At 45.4% G+C, this 21,037-nt stretch overlaps 1 protein-coding gene across 2 annotated transcripts in view; it reads right to left on the bottom strand.

The window, feature by feature from the left end:
* Positions 1 to 21,037, bottom strand: part of CCDC12 (coiled-coil domain containing 12) — a 405,317-nt gene that overhangs the window by 62,327 nt on the left and 321,953 nt on the right. The gene's annotated exons all lie outside the window — the stretch shown is intronic.

Raw genomic sequence — 21,037 nt, 5'->3', positions numbered from 1 at the left:
TGATAAAAGGCTCTACAGCCATGAGGGCCTGTAGCTCTGAAACTCTTCTTGCTGAAGTAATTGCTAGTAGCCGAGCTGTCTTCCATGATAAGAACTTTATATCAGCGGTAGCAGCTGGTTCAAATGGAGGCAGGGTGAGCTTTTCCAACACATAATTGAGATCCATGCAGGTAATGGTGATCTTCTAGGAGGCCTTAAATTTTTGGCTCCTCTAAGATACTGCTTTAGTAAAGGATGAGAAAAGATTGGTGGCTCTGTATTGTAATGAGCCGAAATGGCAGAGGCATGGATTTTGAATGATGAAAAAGATAGGCCTTTGTCAAGCATCTCAGTTAAGTATTGTAATATCTGAGGAATATGCGGTTCTGCTGTATCAGTTCCTTGTGCTTGATTCCAAGCACAGAATATCTTCCATTTGTCAGCATAAGATTTTCTAGTACTAGGCCTTCTGGCTTCCAAAATGACATCCATCACAGCTTTACTGAGAGGTGTCGTCTGTATGATTACAGGATTAACCATGCTGCCAGGTTCAGAGTCTGTAGCTGATTGTGCAGGATCTGACTGTTTTGCTGGGACAGTAGTTGTGGTTTTTGAGGTTTCTTAGGATTGGGTACCAGTATTAGCGGGGCCAGCCGGGGCAATTAATATCATCTTTGGCTTCTCTTGTCTGACTTTTAGGAGGACCTTGGGTAGAAGAGGCAGAGGAGGAAAGGCGTAAACTGAAGGGTAGGGTGTCCACTTTCCATGCTTGTCTGTGATACGTCCTTGTGCAGAATCTTTTCAGTTGATAATTTTGAGGAGAGGCAAATAGGTCTATGTCTGGGATCCCCCATTTCTCTGCTATCATGCTGAAGACTTGTAGATTTGTTTCCACTCATGAGGATCCATAAGGTTTCTGCTTAAATCGTCTGCCAGAGTGTTTTGTTTTCCTGGCAGGAATTGAGTTTGAAGATTTATTTGGTAGGTCAAAGCTGTGTCCCACAATGCCATGGCTAATCTACAAAGGGGGTATGAGTGTGTGCCCCCTTGCTTGTTTATATACCACGACTGTGGTGTTGTCAGTCTTTATCAGTAGTTGTCCTGGATGAAGTCCTTGAAAGCTGTTAGGGCATTTTGAACATCTAGCATCTCTTTCTGGTTGATATGTAGATGCATTTGATTTGGTGCCCATATGCCCTAAATGCATCTTCCTGCCATGTGCCCCCCCCCCCCAGGCATAATCTGATGCATCTGTTAAGGTTTGGCTGGCAGGGGGTAGAGTGAAGGGCCGTCCTATGTTTTGGTGACAGGCCTTTGCCCACCATAGAAACTCCTGTTGCAGGCAGGGGATGAGAAGAATCATTGTTTCCAGTCTGTGTGAGTGTTGACTCCATAACCGTTTTAGGTACCATTGAAGTGTCCTCATATGCAGTCTTGCATATGGAATTAGTAGAATGCAGGATGCCATGAAGCCCAGAGCCTGCAGAATTCATCTTGCAGAAGACTGGGTTTTTGTTGCCATCAGTCTGAAGTAAGTAGTCAGTTGCCTTTGTTTGTCTGGTGTGAGGTAAGCCATCTGGGCAGTTGCATTCAAGCTTGAACCCAGGAATGTTATCTTTTGAGAGGGTACCAGTTGTGATTTCTTTTTGTTTATTGTGCACCCTAGGCATGTTAGCAGCCTTTTCACAAATGCCAGGTGTCGTAGAAGAGAGTGTCCTTGTTCTCTGCTTGAATGAGACAGTCGTCCAAGTAAGGATATATTTGAATACTTCTTTGTCTGCAAAATGCAATTACTGGTGCCAGGCACTTTGTAAAGATCCTGGGCGCAGTAGATAAGTCAAAGGGCAGTGCAGAGAATTGGTAATGCATTAAGCCAGCCTTGAATCTGAGGTATCTTCTGCACGACTGTCTTATTGGGACATGCAGGTATGCCTCTTTTAGGTCTAAAGTTACCAGCCAAGCATTCTTGCCCAGCGTGGGCAGAAGCTGCTGCAAAGTGAGCATTTTGAATTTTGGAATGTCCAGGTATGTGTTCAAAATCGATAAATCCAGTATTGGCCGCCAGGCCTTGTCTTTTCTGGGTACCAAGAACAGTCTCGAGTAAAAACCTTGTCCTTTTTCCTGTTCCGGTACTGTCTGAATGGCCCCCATATCCATGAGGGACGTAACCTGTTTCTGTGCCTCTGCCCATTGTTTCTTTGGCAGATCTGGCCCACCATTTGTCATTGGCAGAGTGTGGAAATGGAATCTGTATCCCTGTGATACAATGTTTAGTACCCACTTGTCCTGGGTTATTAACTGCGAATTTTGAGCAAAAATTGCTAATTTCCCCCCTATGGGTGCTGCCAAAAGATAAGTGATTGGTGTAGGCAGAGGGAAGTCATTGGGATTGCTTTCTGTAGGTTTGCGCTTTATCTCCTCCAGATTTGGAGGTGGATGCGCCCCATTGCTTTGACCTGCACGAGTCTTGAGCCTGGTACCTGGAACCCTTAGGGCATCTGGACTTGCCCCTTTGAGCTCTGTCTGACACAGGAAAGGACCAATTTTTTGTAGGCCAGTGTCTACTGAATCTAGGTGGCTGCACTTGTAAGAAATCTTTTAACTGTTTGCATAGACTTAGCTTTGTCTTCCATTTTCTTTAAAACCTCTTCTGCCTTAATACCAGACAGAGAATCATGCTGTAAAGGTGCATCTAGCAATTTAGCTTTAACATGATCAGGCAAATTTTGTTTTTTTAACCAGGCATGCCTCCTAATCACAGATCCAGTAACTGTGGCCCTGCAGGAGGCCTCTAAAGAATCAAAACTACATTGCAGAGTATGCTTTCCAACTTGCTCAGCTGCATGCAAGAATTCCTGCAATTCCTTATTTTCTGCACATTCTGAAATCAACATCATTTTCTGTTTCAGCAATCCCATAACATGTTGTTGGTACTTAAGCATATGAAATTGACTGTTTAAGGCCCCGATTGCCAAGGTTGCAGATGTATAAACCTTTTTTCCCCATCTGTCCAGTGCCCTTGAATCTCTGTCGGAGGGGGTAGGGTTTTTTGCTGTTGAGGCCTTAACTCCCTTTGGACCCTGTGAAATAGTTTCAGGATCAGCAGCAGGGTTTCTAAGGAGTCAGGGACCCTGTAATACCTGTCAGGCTTACTGGGAGGCGGAGGTAAGGAGTCAGGGGTCAGGCTTGACTCAGAAAACACATCATCCACAATGTCTAAAACAGGGGGAAAGGCTTGTGCTGAGGAAGGAGGAAATCCCTGAGCCTCTTTTTTGATTTTGAGAAGTCTTGACTCTCCCAGTGAAAATGCTCCCGCAAAGAATGCAAGGTTTCTCCAAATGAATAATCCTCAGGAGGAAATGCAGATGGAATAGACTCCTCAGCATCAGAAACCTCATATGGAGGTAAAGATAATTCCTGATCAGAAGAGGAATCAGAAGAAATAGAAACTTTATCTGAAGATTCATAGTCAGTGTCTTGCCTAGGCCTCTTATCTGGAGGTGGATGGGTACCCCTGATCAAGGTAATGAGGTCTTCAGCCATTTTGATCAACTGTTTTTTAGGCATAGATGCCTGTGCATGTGGCTCAGGCATCGTTTTTTTAGCTTTAGAAGGTGTCTTTGCCTTTGGTTTTGCAGCTTTCATCGGTTTGATATAAAAATGTTGAGGTCTGAATACACACTCAGAAGCCGGTGCCTGTTCAGCGGCTCCGGACCCATCTGAGGGAGATACTCAAGGTATCTTGCAGCATGCCGGACTCCACATGGGTGTCGGTAGAGGCCTGTGACTCGAAGGTAGCGGGTATCAGGGGCTGCGAAAGCACCTCACTGAGTACCGGTGACTGGCTTAGGAGAAGCTTCGTCGGTTTTGGATCTCGTCTGCCGCTGTCCTTTTCTTTGCATTTTTTATGTCCTCCGGTAGTTGGATTGCTATCAGACGACATTTCTGGGCAGTTAAATCTGTTTCCAAAATACTTAGATGCAAAAATATACAGACGCTTAATAGCGCGTTGGTTAAATCTAGCACAAAACCGACAGCCAGGCACGTTGTGATCAGGGCCTAGGCAAGGAATACAGTATAAATGGAAATCCTTATGAGGTATTTGCTTCCCAAAAGTAATACAATTAACTTTTTCTGACATCGGTAAAAAGCAAGAAAAAAGTTTCCTCAACGGGGTACTTAGCTTTAGTGAAGACTTCGGTTCTGAAACTCAAACTCGAATATTTCAGTAGTCGGCCGACCGGCACTTGCGAAATGCTTCTGCTTTGGGCACCGCGTGGCAAGAAAGACTAAAGAAAATGTTGGCTGCATGTTTTATACCCCTGACGACCTGAAGTCATGGAAGTGAAGACGGCAACCGACGCAGGACCCAAGACTTTGGAATTCAGGCCGACTGAGGGTAACCTGCCAGCAGATTACCCAAATGTAATGACTGCAACAGTGAAACACGAAGAAAGTACAGTTTTATACCTACCATAGATGTTCGAGTGTTCACACTGCTGCAGTCATTACACTTGGGTTATCCTGCCGTCAGGTGGTCCTGCAGTTGGCCAGAGTTCCAAAGTCCTGGTCCGGCGTCGGCTGCTGTCGCCTCTTCCCTGATGTCAGTGCGCCAGGGGTATATAAGATACATCAGACGCCATTTCCTTCAGTTTTTCTTGTCCCAGATGTCAGGTGCCCCCAAGTAGGTAGGCAATACATATTGCTAATTAAAAATATACATATAAAATAAAAACAATACCTTCAGATACAAGCAAATACACCACAAAGGTTGTATAGCATAGAAAGGTACATATAAGTCCAGCTAGTTCAGAGGGGATGGAGGGAGGGTAACCTGGACTGCAGTAGTGTGAACACTCGAACATCTACATTTATGGTAGGTACAAAACTGTACTATGTTCGTGTTACACTGCTGCAGTCATTACACTTGGGTAGAATCCCAAACCTAAGGTTGGGTGGCTGGTCTATAACGAGTTAGGATTGGCTATGAGGCCCTGCAGGACTGCAGTGGCAAATCCTGCTCTGGATTTAGAGTAAAGAGGCAAGTGGTAATGCTTGGTAAAGGTGTGCACTGAACTCCAAGTTGCAGCCTCCAAAATTTCCTTGGTAGGTACTCCTCTGAGAAAGGCTGTTGAAGTGGCTGTTGCCCTGGTGGAATGTGGCCTAATGTTATTAGGGACTGATTTTCCATGCTGTGTGTAGCAGTAACGAATACAGTGTCCTATCCATTTGGATATAGTCTGCTTTGAGATAGCCTTACCCTGTGATCCTGTAGCATATGCTACAAACAGTTGCTCAGTTTTCCTGAAAGCTTTTGTTTTGTCCAAGTAGAAGTGTAGCTGCCCGTGTATGTCCAAAGAGTGCAGAAGTTTCTCCCCTTTATTCTGGGGGTTTGGATAAAAAGTTGGCAAATGGATGGTTTGGTTAAGAGCCACACTAGATACCACCTTTGGCATACAGGTAGGGTTTGTCCTTAAAGAAACCCTGTCCTGATGAAAAATTATAAAAGGTTCCACTGCCATTAATGCCTGAAGCTCTGAGGCTCTTCGTGCTGAAGTTACTGCCAGGAGCAGAGCTGTTTTCCATGATAAAAATTTTAGATCGGCTGCATTGGCTGGCTCAAAAGGTGGCAGGGTCAGCTTTTCCAAAACGAAATTGAGGTCCCAAGTTGGTGTTGGTGCTCTCCGGGGCGGCCTTATGTTTTTAGCCCCTCTGAGGTACTGCTTTAGCAAGGGATGAGAGAATAGAGGAGGATCCGTGTTGTAATGAGCTGAAATGGCAGAGGCGTGGATCTTAATTGATGAGAAGGATAGGCCTTTGCCAGCATCTCAGTTAAGTATTGTAAAATCTGAGGAATGTTTGGGACAAGTGGGTCAAGGCTTTGAGCCTGGTTCCAGGCGCAGAATCTCTTCCATTTTTCTGAGTAAGCTTTCCTGGTGCTAGGCCTCCTGGCCTCCAAAATGACATCCATAACAGCTTTAGAGAGAGGTGTTGCCTGTTTGTCTAATGAATCTGCCATGCAGCCAGGTTTAGGGTTTTGAGCTGACTGTGCAGGATCTGATTGTTTTGTCGAGTCAGAAGGTGTGGAATTTGAGGCAAAATACATGGTGGGCCTTGAGCCAAGTTCTTTAAGATTGGGTATCAGTGCTGGCGTGGCCAGTCTGGAGCAATCAGGATCATCTGTGTTTTTGTCTGGTTTTTAGGAGTACCTTTGAAAGGAGAGGCAGTGGTGGGAAGGCATAAACTTTTAGGCTTTTCCAGCTTAGAGAGAGCATCCACTTTCCATGCTTGTGTGTGATAAGTCCTTGTGCAGAATTTTTGAAGATGGCAATTCAATGGGGAGGCAAAAATATCTATGTCTGGGCATCCCCATTTTTGCGTTACCATGCTGAAGATTTGTGGATTCAATTTCCATTAGTGAGGGTCCATGATATTTCTGCTTAGATCATTTGCCAGAGTATTTTTCTTTCCTGGCAGGAATTGTGCTTGCAGATGAACTTGATACGTTACAGCTGTGTTCCACAAGGTCATGGCTTGCCTGCATAGGGGATAAGAATGAGTGCCCCCTTGCTTATTTATGTACCACATTACTGTGGTGTTGTCTGTCTTTAATAATAATTGTCCTGGGTGCAGAAGGTCCTTGAAAGCTATTAGGGCATTTTGAACAGCCAACATCTCTTTTTGATTGATGTGAAGATGCATCTGGTCTATGGTCCACTTGCCCTGAATGCATTTTCCTGCCATGTGTGCTCTCCAGGCGTAATCCGATGCATCTGTTGTCAGTGTCTGCCTGGCTGTGGGTAGGGTAAAAGGCTGTCCCTTGTTGAGGTGACAAGCTTGTGCCCACCATCGAAACTCCTGTTGTAGGCAAGGAATTAGTGGTATAACTGTTTCCAAACTTTGACAGTGTTGAGACCATACACTCTTTAGGTACCACTGTAGTTTCCTAATATGCAGTCTGGCATATGGAATTAGTAGTATGCAAGATGCCATGTAACCGAAGGCCTGCAGAATTTTTCTTGCAGGGAGTTGGGTCTTTGTTGCCATTAATTGAAAATATTGAGTCAGTTGTCCTTGCTTGTCTGGCGTGAGATAAGCCATCCGGGCTGTTGTGTTCAAGCTGGCACCCAGGAATATTATCTGTTGTGAGGGCACTAGGTTTGATTTCTTTTCGTTTATTGTGTACCCCAGGCAACTTTTACGTATGCCAGATACTTTTGTAGAATGTCCTTGCTCTCTGCTTGAATCAGGCAGTCGTCCAGGTATGGATAAATTTGAATTACGTTTTGCCTGCAAAATGCAATTACTGGTGCCAGGCACTTTGTGAAGACCCTGGGCGCAGTAGATAAGCCAAAGGTCAGTGCAGAGAATTGATAGTGCATTGAACCAGCTAGAAATCTGAGGTATCTTCTGCAATTTTGTCCGATAGGGACATGCAGGTATGCCTCTTTGAGGTCCAAAGTCACGAGCCAAGCTTTCTTGCCCAGCATGGGAAGAAGGTGCTGTAGTGTCAACATCTTGAATTTCGGAACATCCAGGTAAGTGTTTAGAGTAGAATGGTCCAGAATGGGTCTCCAGGCTTTGTCCTTTCTGGGAACCAGAAAGAGTCTTGAGTAAAATCCTTGTCCTTGTTCCTGTGGTGATACCTTTTGAATAGCTCTCATGTCCATGAGCGCTGTAATTTGTTTTTGAGCCTCTGCCCATTGATTTGGTGGCAGATTTGGCATTCCTTTTAGCCTTGGAAAGGTGTGGAAATGGAACCTGTAACCTTGAGATACAATGTTGAGAACCCATTTGTCTTTGGTGATGCAATGCCAGTTGTGATAGAAAAGTGCCAGTTTTCCTCCTAAGGGGGCTGCCAAGAGAGAGCTGTTTGGCAGCTGTAGTGAAAAGTCATTGAGGCTGTTTTTTTATAAGGTTGAGGCCTGTCTTCCCCTTCTTTTTGGCCTGGTGTGCCCCATTGTCGAGGCCTGTAATGGCCTTGCGTCTGACCTCTACCTCTTGGACGTCTGTATCTGCCCCTTTGAGGTCTATCTGTGACTGGAAAGGACCAATTCCTTGTTGGCCAATTTCTGCTAAAACGAGGAGGCTGAACCTCTAAGAAATCTTTCACCGTTTGCATAGATTTTGCCTTATCCTCCATCTTCTTTAATACCTCCTCTGCCTTAACTCCAAACAGCACATACCGCTGCAAAGGTGCATCCAATAGTTTGACCTTAACATGATCTGGTAACGTATGTTCTTTTAACCAAGCATGCCTTCTAATGACACAGCCTGTAACTGCTGCTCTACAGGAGGCCTTTAAGGAACCAAACCCACATTGCAAAGTATGTTTTCCTACTTGTTCAGCTGCATGCAATAAATCCTGCATTTCTTTTAAGTTAGGAGGATCTGAATCTGGAAGCATCTTTTGTTTCAACTGAGACATCAAAAAATGCTGATATTTTAGCAAGTGAAACTGGCAATTCAAGGCTCTCATTGCTAAAGTGGCAGACGTATATACCTTCTTTCCCCATCTGTCTAATGCTCTGGAATCTGTCAGAGGGAGCTGGGTTTTTTGCTGATGAGACCTTAATCCCTTTGGGCCCTGAGAAATAGTTTCAGGGTCAGCAACAGGGCTTTTGTACAGAAATTTGTGAGAGTCAGGGACTCTGTAATATCTATCAGGTTTAACTGGAACTGGGGGTAAGGAGTCAGGGTTCAAACCGGATTCAGTGTACACATCATCCGCAATGTCTAAAACTGGTGGGATAGCAAGGGGTCTGTGTTGGGGCAATAAAAGGAAGTCTCTGAGTCTTTTCTTGGATTCTGAGTAATCCTGGCCTTCCCAATAGAAATGCTCTCTCATGGTAAGTAAGGTCTCCCCAAAGGAGTAATCCCCACAAGAAATACAGTTATTAACTTTTACTGACATCAGTCTGAGGCAAGAAAAAGTTTCCCCAACGGGGTACTTAGCTTTTTTATAAGACTTCGGTTCTGGATTCGGAATGAAAATCTCAGGAGTCGGCTGACCGGCACTTGCGAACTGCTTCTGCTTCGGGCACCGTGTGGCAAGAAAGACTGAAGAAAATGGTGTCGGCTGCATCTTATATTCCCCTGTCGCACTGACGTCAGGGAGGATGTGACAGCAACCGATGCTGGACTAAGACTTTGGAACTCTGGCCGACTGCGGGACCGCCTGATGGCAGGATACCCAAGTGTAATGATTGCAGCAGTGTAACACAATGAACATCAAGTAAATTCCCCTCACACTCAGTAAAAAGGGAAGTCTGTAATCTTTTGCAGGGCTGGGTGCTGTAATTATTCTGCTGCAGTCTTTGGGATAAGGAAGTACAGTCCATTGACTTAGCATTCAAATAAATGCACTGTCATTCAGCCACAACCCTGTGTTAGGACAACAGAACATTCCTAAAAAAACAAAAAGGAGGGCTGGAGACAGGAGACTTCTACCACAAGGAAACTGTGTCAAGGTGAGTACCTCAAAACAAATGTGCTATGACACGTCCAACATTTATGACTAAAATATTAATCATCTGCAGGTGGAATACTAACTCACAGAAGCAAAGAAAAGTAGAGGCTTTAACAATCATAATCAGGATAACTGACAAAACCTTCATTTGACTTTAAATGGAAATAGACTATGCCTAGCTTAGTGAACATGAGCACAGAATACCACTCCGAAGGAATGTAGACCACCTGAAGAGCCACTTGATATTGGAAAGCTAGAGCCCATACCTGAAGTGTTAATCTGCAAAGATAGGATCTCATGCCCCCCCTGCTTGTTGACGTACCACATCACAGTGGTGTTCTCTGTGAAGACTGAGATGGCTGGGCTGGAAAAGGGGATAAACATCTTGCAGAGCCAGAAGCACAGCCCTCATCCCTTACACTGATATGATCTGACCTCTGATGAGGATGCCAGAGACCCTGGACCTTTAGAGGGCCACAAGAGGCCCCTCACCCCAAGTCCGAGACATCCATGCACAGAATTAGAACCTGGAAGAGAAGCTTCGGATTGACAGAGTTGCTGAATTTACCACTGAAGCTCAAGTTTTGAACAAGGAAGAAGAGAACGTACAGTTGTGTACACTTACCATAAATGCAGTTGTTCGAGTGTATTCACTGTTGCAATCCTAACTAATGGGTTACCCGGCTCCTGGTAGCCCTCGGTCTGTCAAAATGCCAAAGGTAAGTAAAAATGACATCGGCTGCCATCGGTTGTAAAGGACGTCAGGGAATCCAATACAAAAGGAGGCAGCTGATGTCACTTCCTCAGTCTTTCTTGCCATAACAGTCAGGAGCCCCCAGAAAATAAGGCTTAAACCAAAAACAAATTTGGCAAATAACAAATTCAGTCTGTATCTCAGGAAAAAAGAATAGGTGAGGACCAAAAAAGGGGGAAGGATAGAGAGAAACCAGGAATGCAACAGTAAATACACTCTAACATCTACATTTACGGTAAGTGTACACAACTGTACTATGTTCATCATGTTTCACTGTTGCAGTCCTAACTAATGAGTTGATTACCAAAGCCCAGAGAAAAAGGGGGGAGGAACCAACAGCATCAAGGGGTGGAGATAATGCCCTGCAACACAGCAGTGGCAAACCCTGCCCTGGCTCTGGAAAACAGAGGCAAATTATAATATTATGTGAAAGTGTGAACAGAAGACCATGTGGCAGCCTCCAAAATGTCTTTACTAGGGACACCCCTTAGAAAGGCTGCAGAAGTGGAAGCTGCTCTATTTGAGTGGGTCCTAACCCCTTGAGGAGTAGCTTTGCCATGAAAGGAATAACAAAAAGTAATGCAATGTGCAATCCATTTAGAAATGGTTTGCTTAGAAATAGCCTTGCCCTGGGCTCCAGGGGCAAAACTGACCACCTGTGCTGTTTTCCAAAGGTCTTTAGTCCTGTCCAGGTAAAACCTGAGCTGTCTGTGCACATCAAGAGAATGTAGGATCCTTTCACCTTTATTTCGAGGATTAGGAAAGAAGGTAGGAAGGTCTATGGACTGATTAACAGTCGGGCTAGAAACCAACTTGGGCATAAAGGAGGGATTAGTTCTCAGAGAGACTCTATCTGCATGGAAAATAAGAAAAGGCTCCATGGCCATCAAGGCTTGCAGCTCTGAAACCCTCCTTGCTGAAGTTATAGCCAAGAGGAAGGCGGACTTCCAAGAGAGAAACTTTCAATCTGCAGAGGCAGCTGGCTCAAAAGGAGGAAAGTACAGTTGTGTACACTTACCATAAATGTAGATGTTCGAGTGTCTTCACTGTTGCAGTCATCACTGTGGGGTTCTTCCTGCCGGCAGGCAGCCCTCGGTCGTCCAGAATCCCAAAGTCTGGGTCCGGCATCGGCTGTGTACTCACCCTCCCTGACGTCAGTGCGCCAGGGGTACAAAGCTCCCAGCCGACACCATGTTCTCCAGTTTTTCTTGCCCCAGATGTCAGGTGCCCAAAAGTAAAGGCTAAAAGTAAACAAAAACGTAACATACAACAAACCCCATACCCTGTAGCAAATACACCTCAGAAGAAGGGTGAAGCAGGGAACCACACCAATAAAAGATTAAGAGGGGACAGGAGGGTGGGTAACCCAGACTGCAACAGTGAAGACACTCGAACATCTACATTTATGGTAAGTGTACACAACTGTAATATGTTCATCGTGTTTCTCTGTTGCAGTCATCACTGTAGGGTTGAATCCCAAAGCTGAGATAAAGGGTGGTGGTTATTGAGTAGAAGGGGCAGCTAGAAGGCCTTGTAAGACTGCAGAAGCAAAGCCCGCCCTAGACTTAGAATAAAGAGGGAGATTATAGTGCTTAGAGAAAATATGCACTGAACTCCAAGTTGCAGCTTCCAAAATATCTTTGGTAGAGACTCCCTTGAGAAAGGCAGTTGAAGTAGCAGCAGCTCTGGTAGAGTGTGTCCTAATTTTTCCTGGGATTTGCTTTCCATGATGAGAGTAACAAAATCTGATTCCATGAGCAATCCATTTAGAAATGGTCTGTTTTGAAATAGCTTTGCCTTGGGAATTTGCTGCATAAGAAACAAACAGTTGTTCAGTTTTCCTGATATCCTTGGTTCTGTCCAGGTAAAATCGAAGCTGCCTGTGCACTTCTAAAGAATGCAAGATCCTCTCCCCCTTATTTTGTGGATTAGGGAAAAAAGTTGGCAGGTGAATAGTTTGGTTTAAAACCACTTTAGGCATGAAAGTAGGGTTAGTCCTCAAAGAAACCCTGTATTGATGAAAAAGAATGCAAGGTTCCACAGCCATGAGCGCTTGTAACTCCGAGACTCTCCTGGCTGAAGTTAAAGCCAGTAGGATAACAGTCTTCCATGATAAATACTTTATATCAGATGTGGCAGCAGGCTCAAAAGGGGGCAGAGTAAGTTTTTCCAGGACATAATTGAGGTCCCAGGCAGGAATGGGTGGCGTCCTAGGGGGCCTTAAATTCTTTGCTCCTCTGAGATATTGTTTCAGAAGTGGATGTGAAAAAAATGGAGGATCTGTATTACAATGTGCAGAGATAGCAGAGGCATGTATTTTTATGGAGGAAAAAGATAAACCCTTATGCAACATATCTGTTAGGTAATGTAAAATCAATGGAATATTTGGAATGTGAGGATCTGATTCCTGAGCATGCATCCAGGTGCAAAATCTCTTCCATTTACCTTCATAAGATTTCCTAGTGCTAGGCCTTCTGGCTTCTAAGATGACATCCATGACCTGTTTGGAAAGGGTAGGATTAATCATAGACCCTGAATACACCAGGCTGTCAGGCTGAGAGTTTTGATATGAGAGTGCAGGACCTGGCCCTGATGTTGAGACAAAAGATTTGGAATCTGAGGTAGAATCCAAGGAGGTTCCTCGGATAGATTTATCAGTGTTGAGTACCAAAATTGTCAAGGCCAATTCGGGGCTAGTAAGATCAGCTTTGGTTTGTCCTGTTTTATTTTTAATAACACCCTTGGTAGAAGAGGTAGTGGTGGAAAGGCATACCCAGAGAGGTTCCTCCAACTGAATGAGAGAGCATCCACTTTCCATGCTAGCTTGTGATATGTCCTTGTGCAAAAAGTCTGTAACTGGTAGTTGTGGGGAGATGCAAATAGCTCCATGTCCAAGCATCCCCAGGCTTCCGTAATCATCTTGAATATTTGGGTGTCTAGCATCCACTCGTATGGGTCTGACAGGTTCCTGCTCAGGCTGTCTGCCAGAGTGTTTTGTTTCCCTGGCAGAAATTGAGCTTGTAGGTCCACTTTGCAAGCTAGTGCTGTGTTCCATAGAGTCATGGCTAGTCTGCAAAGGGGGTAGGAGTGTGAACCCCCTTGCTTATGTACCACATAACTGTGGTGTTGTCTGTCCATATCAGTAGCTGCCCTGGCTGTAAAAGATCCCTGAAAGCCAAGAGGGCATTCTGCACAGCTAACATCGCTTTTAAATTGATATGTAGATGCTTCTGATCCTCTGTCCAAAAAACCTTGCAGGCCTTTCCCCTGCAAGTGGGCTCCCCATGCATAATCCGAGGCGTCCGTGGTTATCACTTGGTAGGCTGGAGGTAGACTGAAGGCTTTCCCTTTGTTTTAAAGACATGCCATGGCCCACCAATGGAATTCCTTTTGCAGGCAAGGCAAGACAGCAATCACGGTTTCCAGACTGTGACAATGCTGGGACCATACGCTTTTTAGGTACCACTGTATCTTCCTCATATGTAGTCTTGCATATGGTACGAGTAGGATGCAGGAAGCCATGTAACCCAAAGCCTGCAGGAATTTCCTTGTAGTTAGCAGAGACATTAACGCCAGGCTTTTGAAAGTTGAAGCCAGTTGTAGTTGTTTTTCTGATGTCAGGAATACCATCTGGGTTGTTGTGTTTAAAAAAGCACCCAGGAAAGTTATCTGTTGAGTGGGTGTCAAATCTGACTTTTTTACATTCACAGTGAATCCCATGTACTTGAGCAGATTTTGAACAAATTCCAGGTGCTGGAGTAAAATGTCCTTGCTGTCTGCTTGAATAAGGCAGTTGTCCAGATAAGGGTAAATTTGAATTCCCTTGAGTCTGCAGTAAGCTACTACTGGTGCCAGGCACTTGGTAAAGACCCTGGGTGCAGTAGACAAGCCAAAGGGCAGTGCAGAGAATTGGTAATGTTTCGAGCCTGCCTTGAACCGGAGGTATTTTCTGCACTCCTGTCTGATAGGAATGTGTAGGTAAGCCTCCTTCAAATCCAATGTCACCATCCATGCATTTTTGCTCAACATTGGCAGGAGCTGCTGCAGAGTAAGCATCTTGAACTTTGGTATCTCCAGGAAAGTATTTAAGACTGACAGATCCAGGATGGGTCTCCAAGTATTTAGCTTTCTGGGAACTAGAAAGAGTCTTGAATAAAAGCCTTGTCCCGTCTCTGAATTTGGAATCAGTTCTATGGCCCTCATAGCCATGAGGGACCACACCTCTTTTAATGCCTCTGCCCACTGAGTTTTTGGTAGGTCTGGCCATCCGTTTGGTTTTGGTAAGGTGTGAAAGTGGAATTTGTAACCTCTTAAAACTACATCCAGAACCCACTTGTCTTGGGTTATGCAAGTCCAATTTCGGTGAAAAAGAGAAAGTTTTCCTCCCAGAGGAGCTTCCAGGAGAGAGGTTCCTGGAGCCATTGAGCCTGTTTCCTATAAGGTTGAGACCTATGTTCTCCACCCCTGAGGGTGGAAGCACTACACTGTCTAGGTCTATAAGAGGTCTGTGCTTGGGCCCTCCCCCTCTGGGGCGCCTATATCTACCCCTCTGAGGCCTGTCCGAGCTGGGAAAGGACCAATTTTTAGCTGGCCAATTTCTGCTAAATCTAGGAGGCTGAACTTGTAAGAAATCCTTAACCGTTTGCATGGATTTTGCCTTATCCTCAATTTTCTTTATAACCTCTTCAGCCTTAGACCCAAACAAAACATTATGTTGAACAGGAGCATCTAGTAACTTTGCTTTCACTTGATCAGGCAAATTTTGTTCCTTTAACCAAGCATGCCTTCTAATGACCGTGCCAGTGGCAGCCGCCCTGCAAGAGGCCTCCAAAGCATCAAAACCACAGTGTAAGGTATGTTTCCCCACCTGCTCAGTAGCATGCATCAAATCATGTAATTCCTTATTGTCTGCACATGCAGAAATGGCACCCAGTTTTTGTTTCATAACAGACAAAAGGTATTGCTGATATTTCAACATATGAAATTGACAATTTAAAGCCCTAACAGATAAAGTAGCAGAAGTGTACACTTTTTTGCCCCATCTCTCCAAAGCTCTAGAATCCTTATCTGATGGAATAGGGTTCTTAGCAGTGGCGGCCTTAACACCCTTAGGACCCTGAGAAATGGTTTCTGGATCAGCAGTAGGATTTTTATAAAGAAACTGGTGGGAGTCAGGGACTCTGTAATATCTATCAGGCTTAGCAGGGGCCGGAGGAAAGGAGACAGGAGTTAAATTAGACTCAGAAAAGACATCATCCACAATATCCAAAATAGGAGGAATAGCCAGGGGTCTGTGTTGGGGAAGAAGAAGGAAATCCCTAAGCCTTCTCTTAGATTCAGAGTACTTCTGTCCTTCCCAGTGAAAATGTTCCCTCATGTCATGTAAAGTTTCCCCAAAAGAATAATCCTCAGGAGGAGAAGCTGAAGGAATGGATTCCTCAGCATCAGAATCCTCATAAGGAGGGAAAGTATAATCCTGTTCAGAAGAAGACACTGAAGAGATAGATGCCTGATCAGAGGATTCATAATCCAATTCTTGTCTTGGCCTTTTGTCTGGAGGGGGATGTGAACCCCTAATCATAGTTAGCAAGTCCTCCGCCATTTTAAGCATTTGTTTTTGAGATTTAGGTCCCGGATCAGAGAAGGCCTGGGCTTGAGTCTTTGTTTTAGAAGGTGTCTTTGCCTTTACCTGAAGCTGCGTAGGCCTGAAAACCCCTTCGGAAGCCGGTACCTGCACAGCGGCTCCGGACCCATCTGAGGGAGCATTATCCGAAGGTCCTGCACCTGGAGTATTCGAAGGCCTAGTTGGCTCCTCGTGGGAGTCCGTTTCGGCAAGTGGTTCTGTAATGGCCAATGACAGGGGCTGTGAAAGCGCCTCACTGACGACGGCCGAACCGGCAGCTGGCTCTGATTGTAAACTGTCGTCTGATTTGGACCTCTGAGTCCTATCTTTATCCTTGCATCTTTTATGAACTCCGGTAGTCGGAAGCGTGTCCGACAACATGTTATAATTAAATCGCCTCCCAAAGTAATGAAAGGCAAAATCTTATCTCAGTTTAATAGTACGTTGATTAAATCTAGCACAAAACTGACAACTAGCTACGTCGTGGTCAGGGCCTAGACAAGGAATACAGTAAGAGTGAAAATCCTTATGAGGTATTTGCTTCCCACATGAAATACAATTATTAACTTTTTCTGACATCGGTCTGGAGCAAGAAAAAAGTTTCCCCAACGAGGTACTTAGCTTTGAAAAGAAGAATGTCTTCGGTATGAAGCACCAAAAATAACAGGAGTCAGCCGACCGGCACTTGCGAACTGCTTCCACCGCGCAGCAAGAAAGACTGGAGAACATGGCGTCGGCTGGGAGCTTTGTACCCCTGGCGCACTGATGTCAGGGAGGGTGAGTACACAGCCGACGTCGGACCCAGACTTTGGGATTCTGGCCGACCGAGGGCTGCCTGCCGGCAGGAAGAACCCCACAGTGATGACTGCAACAGTGAAACACGATGAACATCAGTGAGTTTCTCTAGAACAAAATTAAGATCCCAGGCTAGAGTAGGTGCTCTTTTGGGAGGTTTCAAGTTGCAAGCACCTCTGAGAAACATTTTCATCAAGGGATGAGAGAAAGTGGGTTGTTCAAGAGAACAATGAGCAGAAATGGCTGAAGCATGGATCCTGACAGAGGAAAAAAAGGCCATCCTGAAGCAAATCAGCCAGGTATTCCAGGATTAGAGGAAAGGTAGGCTGAGAAGCATATTCCCCTCTAGCCTGCATCCATTGAGAGAACCTTTCCCATTTGCCAGTGTAGGACTTCCTAGTGCTAGGCCGCCTGGCCTCAGCACGTCAACCATTTGTTGGGAAAGGGAGGAAGAAAGGGAAGGAGTCATGCTATGAGCCATGCTGCCAAATGGAGAGACTGAAGATGAGGATGTAGAATGTTTCCCCTTTCCTGAACCAAAAGATATGGCTTCAGAGGAAGATGCCAAGGAGGAAAAAGGGAGAGACTGCGAAGCAGTGGATACCAATGTTCACTGGGCCAGGCCAGCTATGAGAATAGTCCTTGGTTGTTCGTCCCTGATCTTCACTAATACTCTGGGAAGAAGAGGAAGAGGAGGGAAGGTGTACACTTGATAGCAACATCCAAGGGAAGGACAGAGCATCCGCTTTCCAGGCTCTGCTGTGATGCTGTCTGGTGCAAAAGAGAGGTAGAAGATGGTTGTCTGGGGAGGACAAAAGATCCACCTGAGGCGTGCCCCAACATTGAATGATGCTGTAAAAGACTGCTCTGTTCAGCTGCCAATCATGAGGATCCAGGGTTTGCCTGCTCAACTGGTCTACCACAACATTGAGCCTTCCTGGAAGAAACTGAGCTAGGAGATGCAGGTCCAGAGATGCTTTGTCTGCACAGGGTGTTAAGAGTGAGTCCCTCCCTGCTTGTTGATGTACCACATGACTGTGGTGTTGTCTGTCCTGACAAGCAGGGTCCCTGGAAAAAGAAGATGCTTGAAAGCTAGTAAGGCCTGCTGAACTGCAATCAACTCTTTTAGATTTATATGCAGGTGCATCTGCTGGGTGTTCCAACATTCCTGTATGCATCTCACATCCAGGTGTGCTCCCCAGGCGTAGTCCGATGCATCTGTAGTCAGGACTTGAGTGGCAGGAGGTGTCTGAAAAGGCATGCCTTTGTTTTGTAGACAGGCTATTGCCCACCATAGAAACTCCGTCTGCAGAGATGGAAGCAGAGGAATCATCATATCCAGGTCTTCTGTGTGTTGACACCAAATGTTCTTGAGGTACCATTGCAATTTCCTCATAAGCAGTCTTGCATCTGGAATCATGAGAATACAAGATGCCATGAATCCCAGAGCTTGCAGGTATTTCCTTGCAGGGAGTTGGGACAGGCTTGCCAAGTCCTTGAAGTAAACTGAAAGAGTTGTCTGCTTCTCCTGGGTGAGATATATAATCTGGACGACTGTGTTCAGACTCGCTCCCAGGAATGTTAACTCCTTGGATGGTACCATTTTTTATTTTTCCTCGTTGAGAGTGTAACTCAGGAAAGAGAGAAGAGTCTTTATGAATTCCAGATCCTTTAACAGCTGTTCCTGTGAGCTTGCTTGAATCAGACAGTCGTCCAAGTATGGGTAAATCTGAATTTTCTTCTGCCTGCAAAAAGCAACGACTGGAGCACTTTGTGAAGACTCTGGGAGCAGTAGAAAAGCCAAAGGGCAGCGCAGAGAATTGATAATGTTGCCTGCCCACTCTGAAACAAAGATACTGCCTGCAATTTTCCCTGATAGGGATGTGCAGAAAAAAGAAATTATGTCTTACCATAACGTTCCATCCGAGTTGTTGATGATCTTCCAATCATCACTGATGGGTTCGGTTCTGAGCCCTCGGAACAGAGTCGGCCTTATACCAAGCTTGCGTGCACCAAAACCTCTCGAGCTAAGCTGCTACCCACAATGTCCTTCACTCAGTTACGTCAGATCGAGTTTTCATGCAATATATATAGAAGAAACAACAAGTCAGAGGCCATCTCTGCGCAGAAACCCCAAGACACCACAAAGGCCCAGAAGATCTGCCAGGAACCTTTGGAGGGGGTCGGTGGGAGGGTGTGATGACTGGAATAAGATCAACAACTCAGATGGAATGTTATGGTAAGACATAATGTCTTTATCTGAAGTTGTTTATCTTCCTATTCATCACTGATGGAACAGAGTCCCCAGCTACTTGGAGAACTTGGATGTCCCTTATGGAAGAACATTCCAGAGAACTATTGAACCAAAGGCCGCTCTTCCCCTGGAGATTAGATTCAATTTGTAATGCTTGATAAAGGTATGGGGCTTAGCCCAAATGGCAGCTGCACAAATGTCATCCATGGAGGCCCTAGAGTGGAAGGCAACCGATGCTGCAATAACCCTAGTTGAGTTAGCTTTGATATGGCCAGGCTTAGATCCATCCGTAAGCAAATATGAAAAAGCAATGCAATCCCTGAGCCACTTAGACAAAGTAACTTTTGATACTGCACCTCCCATTCTAGGACCTGCAAAGGAAATGAAAAGCTGGTCCAACTTGCAAAAGGATTTAGTTCTGTCCAGATAGAATCGTAATGGTCTATGAACATCCAAGGAATGTAGGCAGTATTCTCCCTTATTTGAATAATTTGGGAAGAACACAGGGAGCTCAAGGGACTGGTTAATCGAAAAGTCAGAAACCACTTTGGGGAGAAAGGATGGGTTAGTACGAAGTGATACTCTGTCCTTATGAAAGATCAGATAAGGGCTATTGATACATAATGCTTGCAATTCAGAAATTTATCTGGCTAAGGTGACAGCCACAAGAGATAAGGATTTCCATGACAAGAATTTTTGATCACATGTCGCAGCAGGCTCAAAAGGGGGCAGAGAAAGACTGCAGAACCTAGGAGAGATTCCATGTCTCCACCGGCTGCCTGATGGGAGGCCTGTTGTGGAAAATACCCTTGAGGAAAGTCTTGCAAAGGCGAGAGGAAATAAGCAGGACTATCTGAACCATTATGGAAGTTGGAAACAGCTGCTAGATGGACTCGAATAGTGGAACCTGATGCCCCATTGTCGAACAGTTCAGCCATGTAATGAATAATAGTGGCTACGGGGGCTGAGAACGGATCTAGCTTCTGATTATGTGACAAAATAGAGACACTCTTCCATTTGTCCCTGTAAAGTTTCCTGGTGGATGGTTTATGAGAGGCAAAGATAATATCACGGACGGGTGAAGAGAGGGTTTCCTGCCTGGCAACTAACGGAAGTGGAGAAACCAAGCAGTCAGCTTGAGAGTGGACAGATTCGGGGGAGTCAGCCCTTGTGGGTGAGATACGAGGTCCTGACGAGTGTCTAGGATCCAAGAAGGTTGTAGCAGATGAGGTCAGAGGAAGGGAAACCATACTTGACGAGGCCAGAACGGGGCAATGAGGATCACTTTGTTTCTCAACTGAATAGCTTTCCTCAGAACAAGGGGAATCAGAGGAATTGGAGGATAAGCATAAAGGAGACCCGTGGGCCAATCGTGAATCAAAGCATCGCTTGGTGACTCCCCGTGTTGGGGAAAGAGGGCAAAGTAGCTGCTGCATTTTGTGTTTGAGAGGGAGGCGAAAAGGTCGCAGCATGGCTGGCCCCAACGGCTGAAAACTTCTGCCGCCACACTCGGATTGAGAGACCACTCGTGAGGACGGAGGATGCATCTCCTTAGCCTGGCAACAATCACATTGGAGCTCCCCGGGATACGAGTTGCGCTCATAAAGCGGTTGGAAGCTATTGCCCACTACCAGATTCTCATGGCTTTGCAACATAAGGGGTAGGATTTGGTCCCTCCCTGTTTATGTACCAGACCATGGACATGTTGTCCGATTGGACAGCAATCGTTCCAGATGGAAGGTGCGGATGGAAAGCTTGCAACGCCAATAGCACCACTTTTAACTCCAGGACAATGATATACAAGTTTACCTCTACATTGGACCACGTGCCCTGGACTGACTTTCCCTGGAAGTGGCCCCTCACCTCATCAGGGAAGCGTCCATGGTCACTGTGGCGCTGGGCTGGGAGCTTGGAAGGGGAGACACCAAAGATTTTTGTCTGTATTCATCCACCAGAGGAGATCTTGTTTGCAAGTGTTGGTGATGAGATTCTGTGAGTTCAGGGGGTGAAGATTGGGTATCCACTGGGCCTGAAGGAGCAATTGTAGTAATCTCATGTGCAATCTGGCTAGGGGAACAATAGGGATGGCTGCAGCCATGAACTCCAGAGCCTGGAGAACTTCCCTTGCAGACACCTTTCTTCGACAGAGTATCACTTGAACTT

The sequence above is a fragment of the Protopterus annectens genome, chromosome 3.part0 (genome assembly GCF_019279795.1).
Source record: "Protopterus annectens isolate FY-2018-M chromosome 3.part0, PAN1.0, whole genome shotgun sequence".
NCBI lineage: Eukaryota > Metazoa > Chordata > Ceratodontiformes > Protopteridae > Protopterus > Protopterus annectens.
Note: the sequence above shows the minus strand (reverse complement) of the source record. Positions and strands in the feature narration are given on the sequence as shown.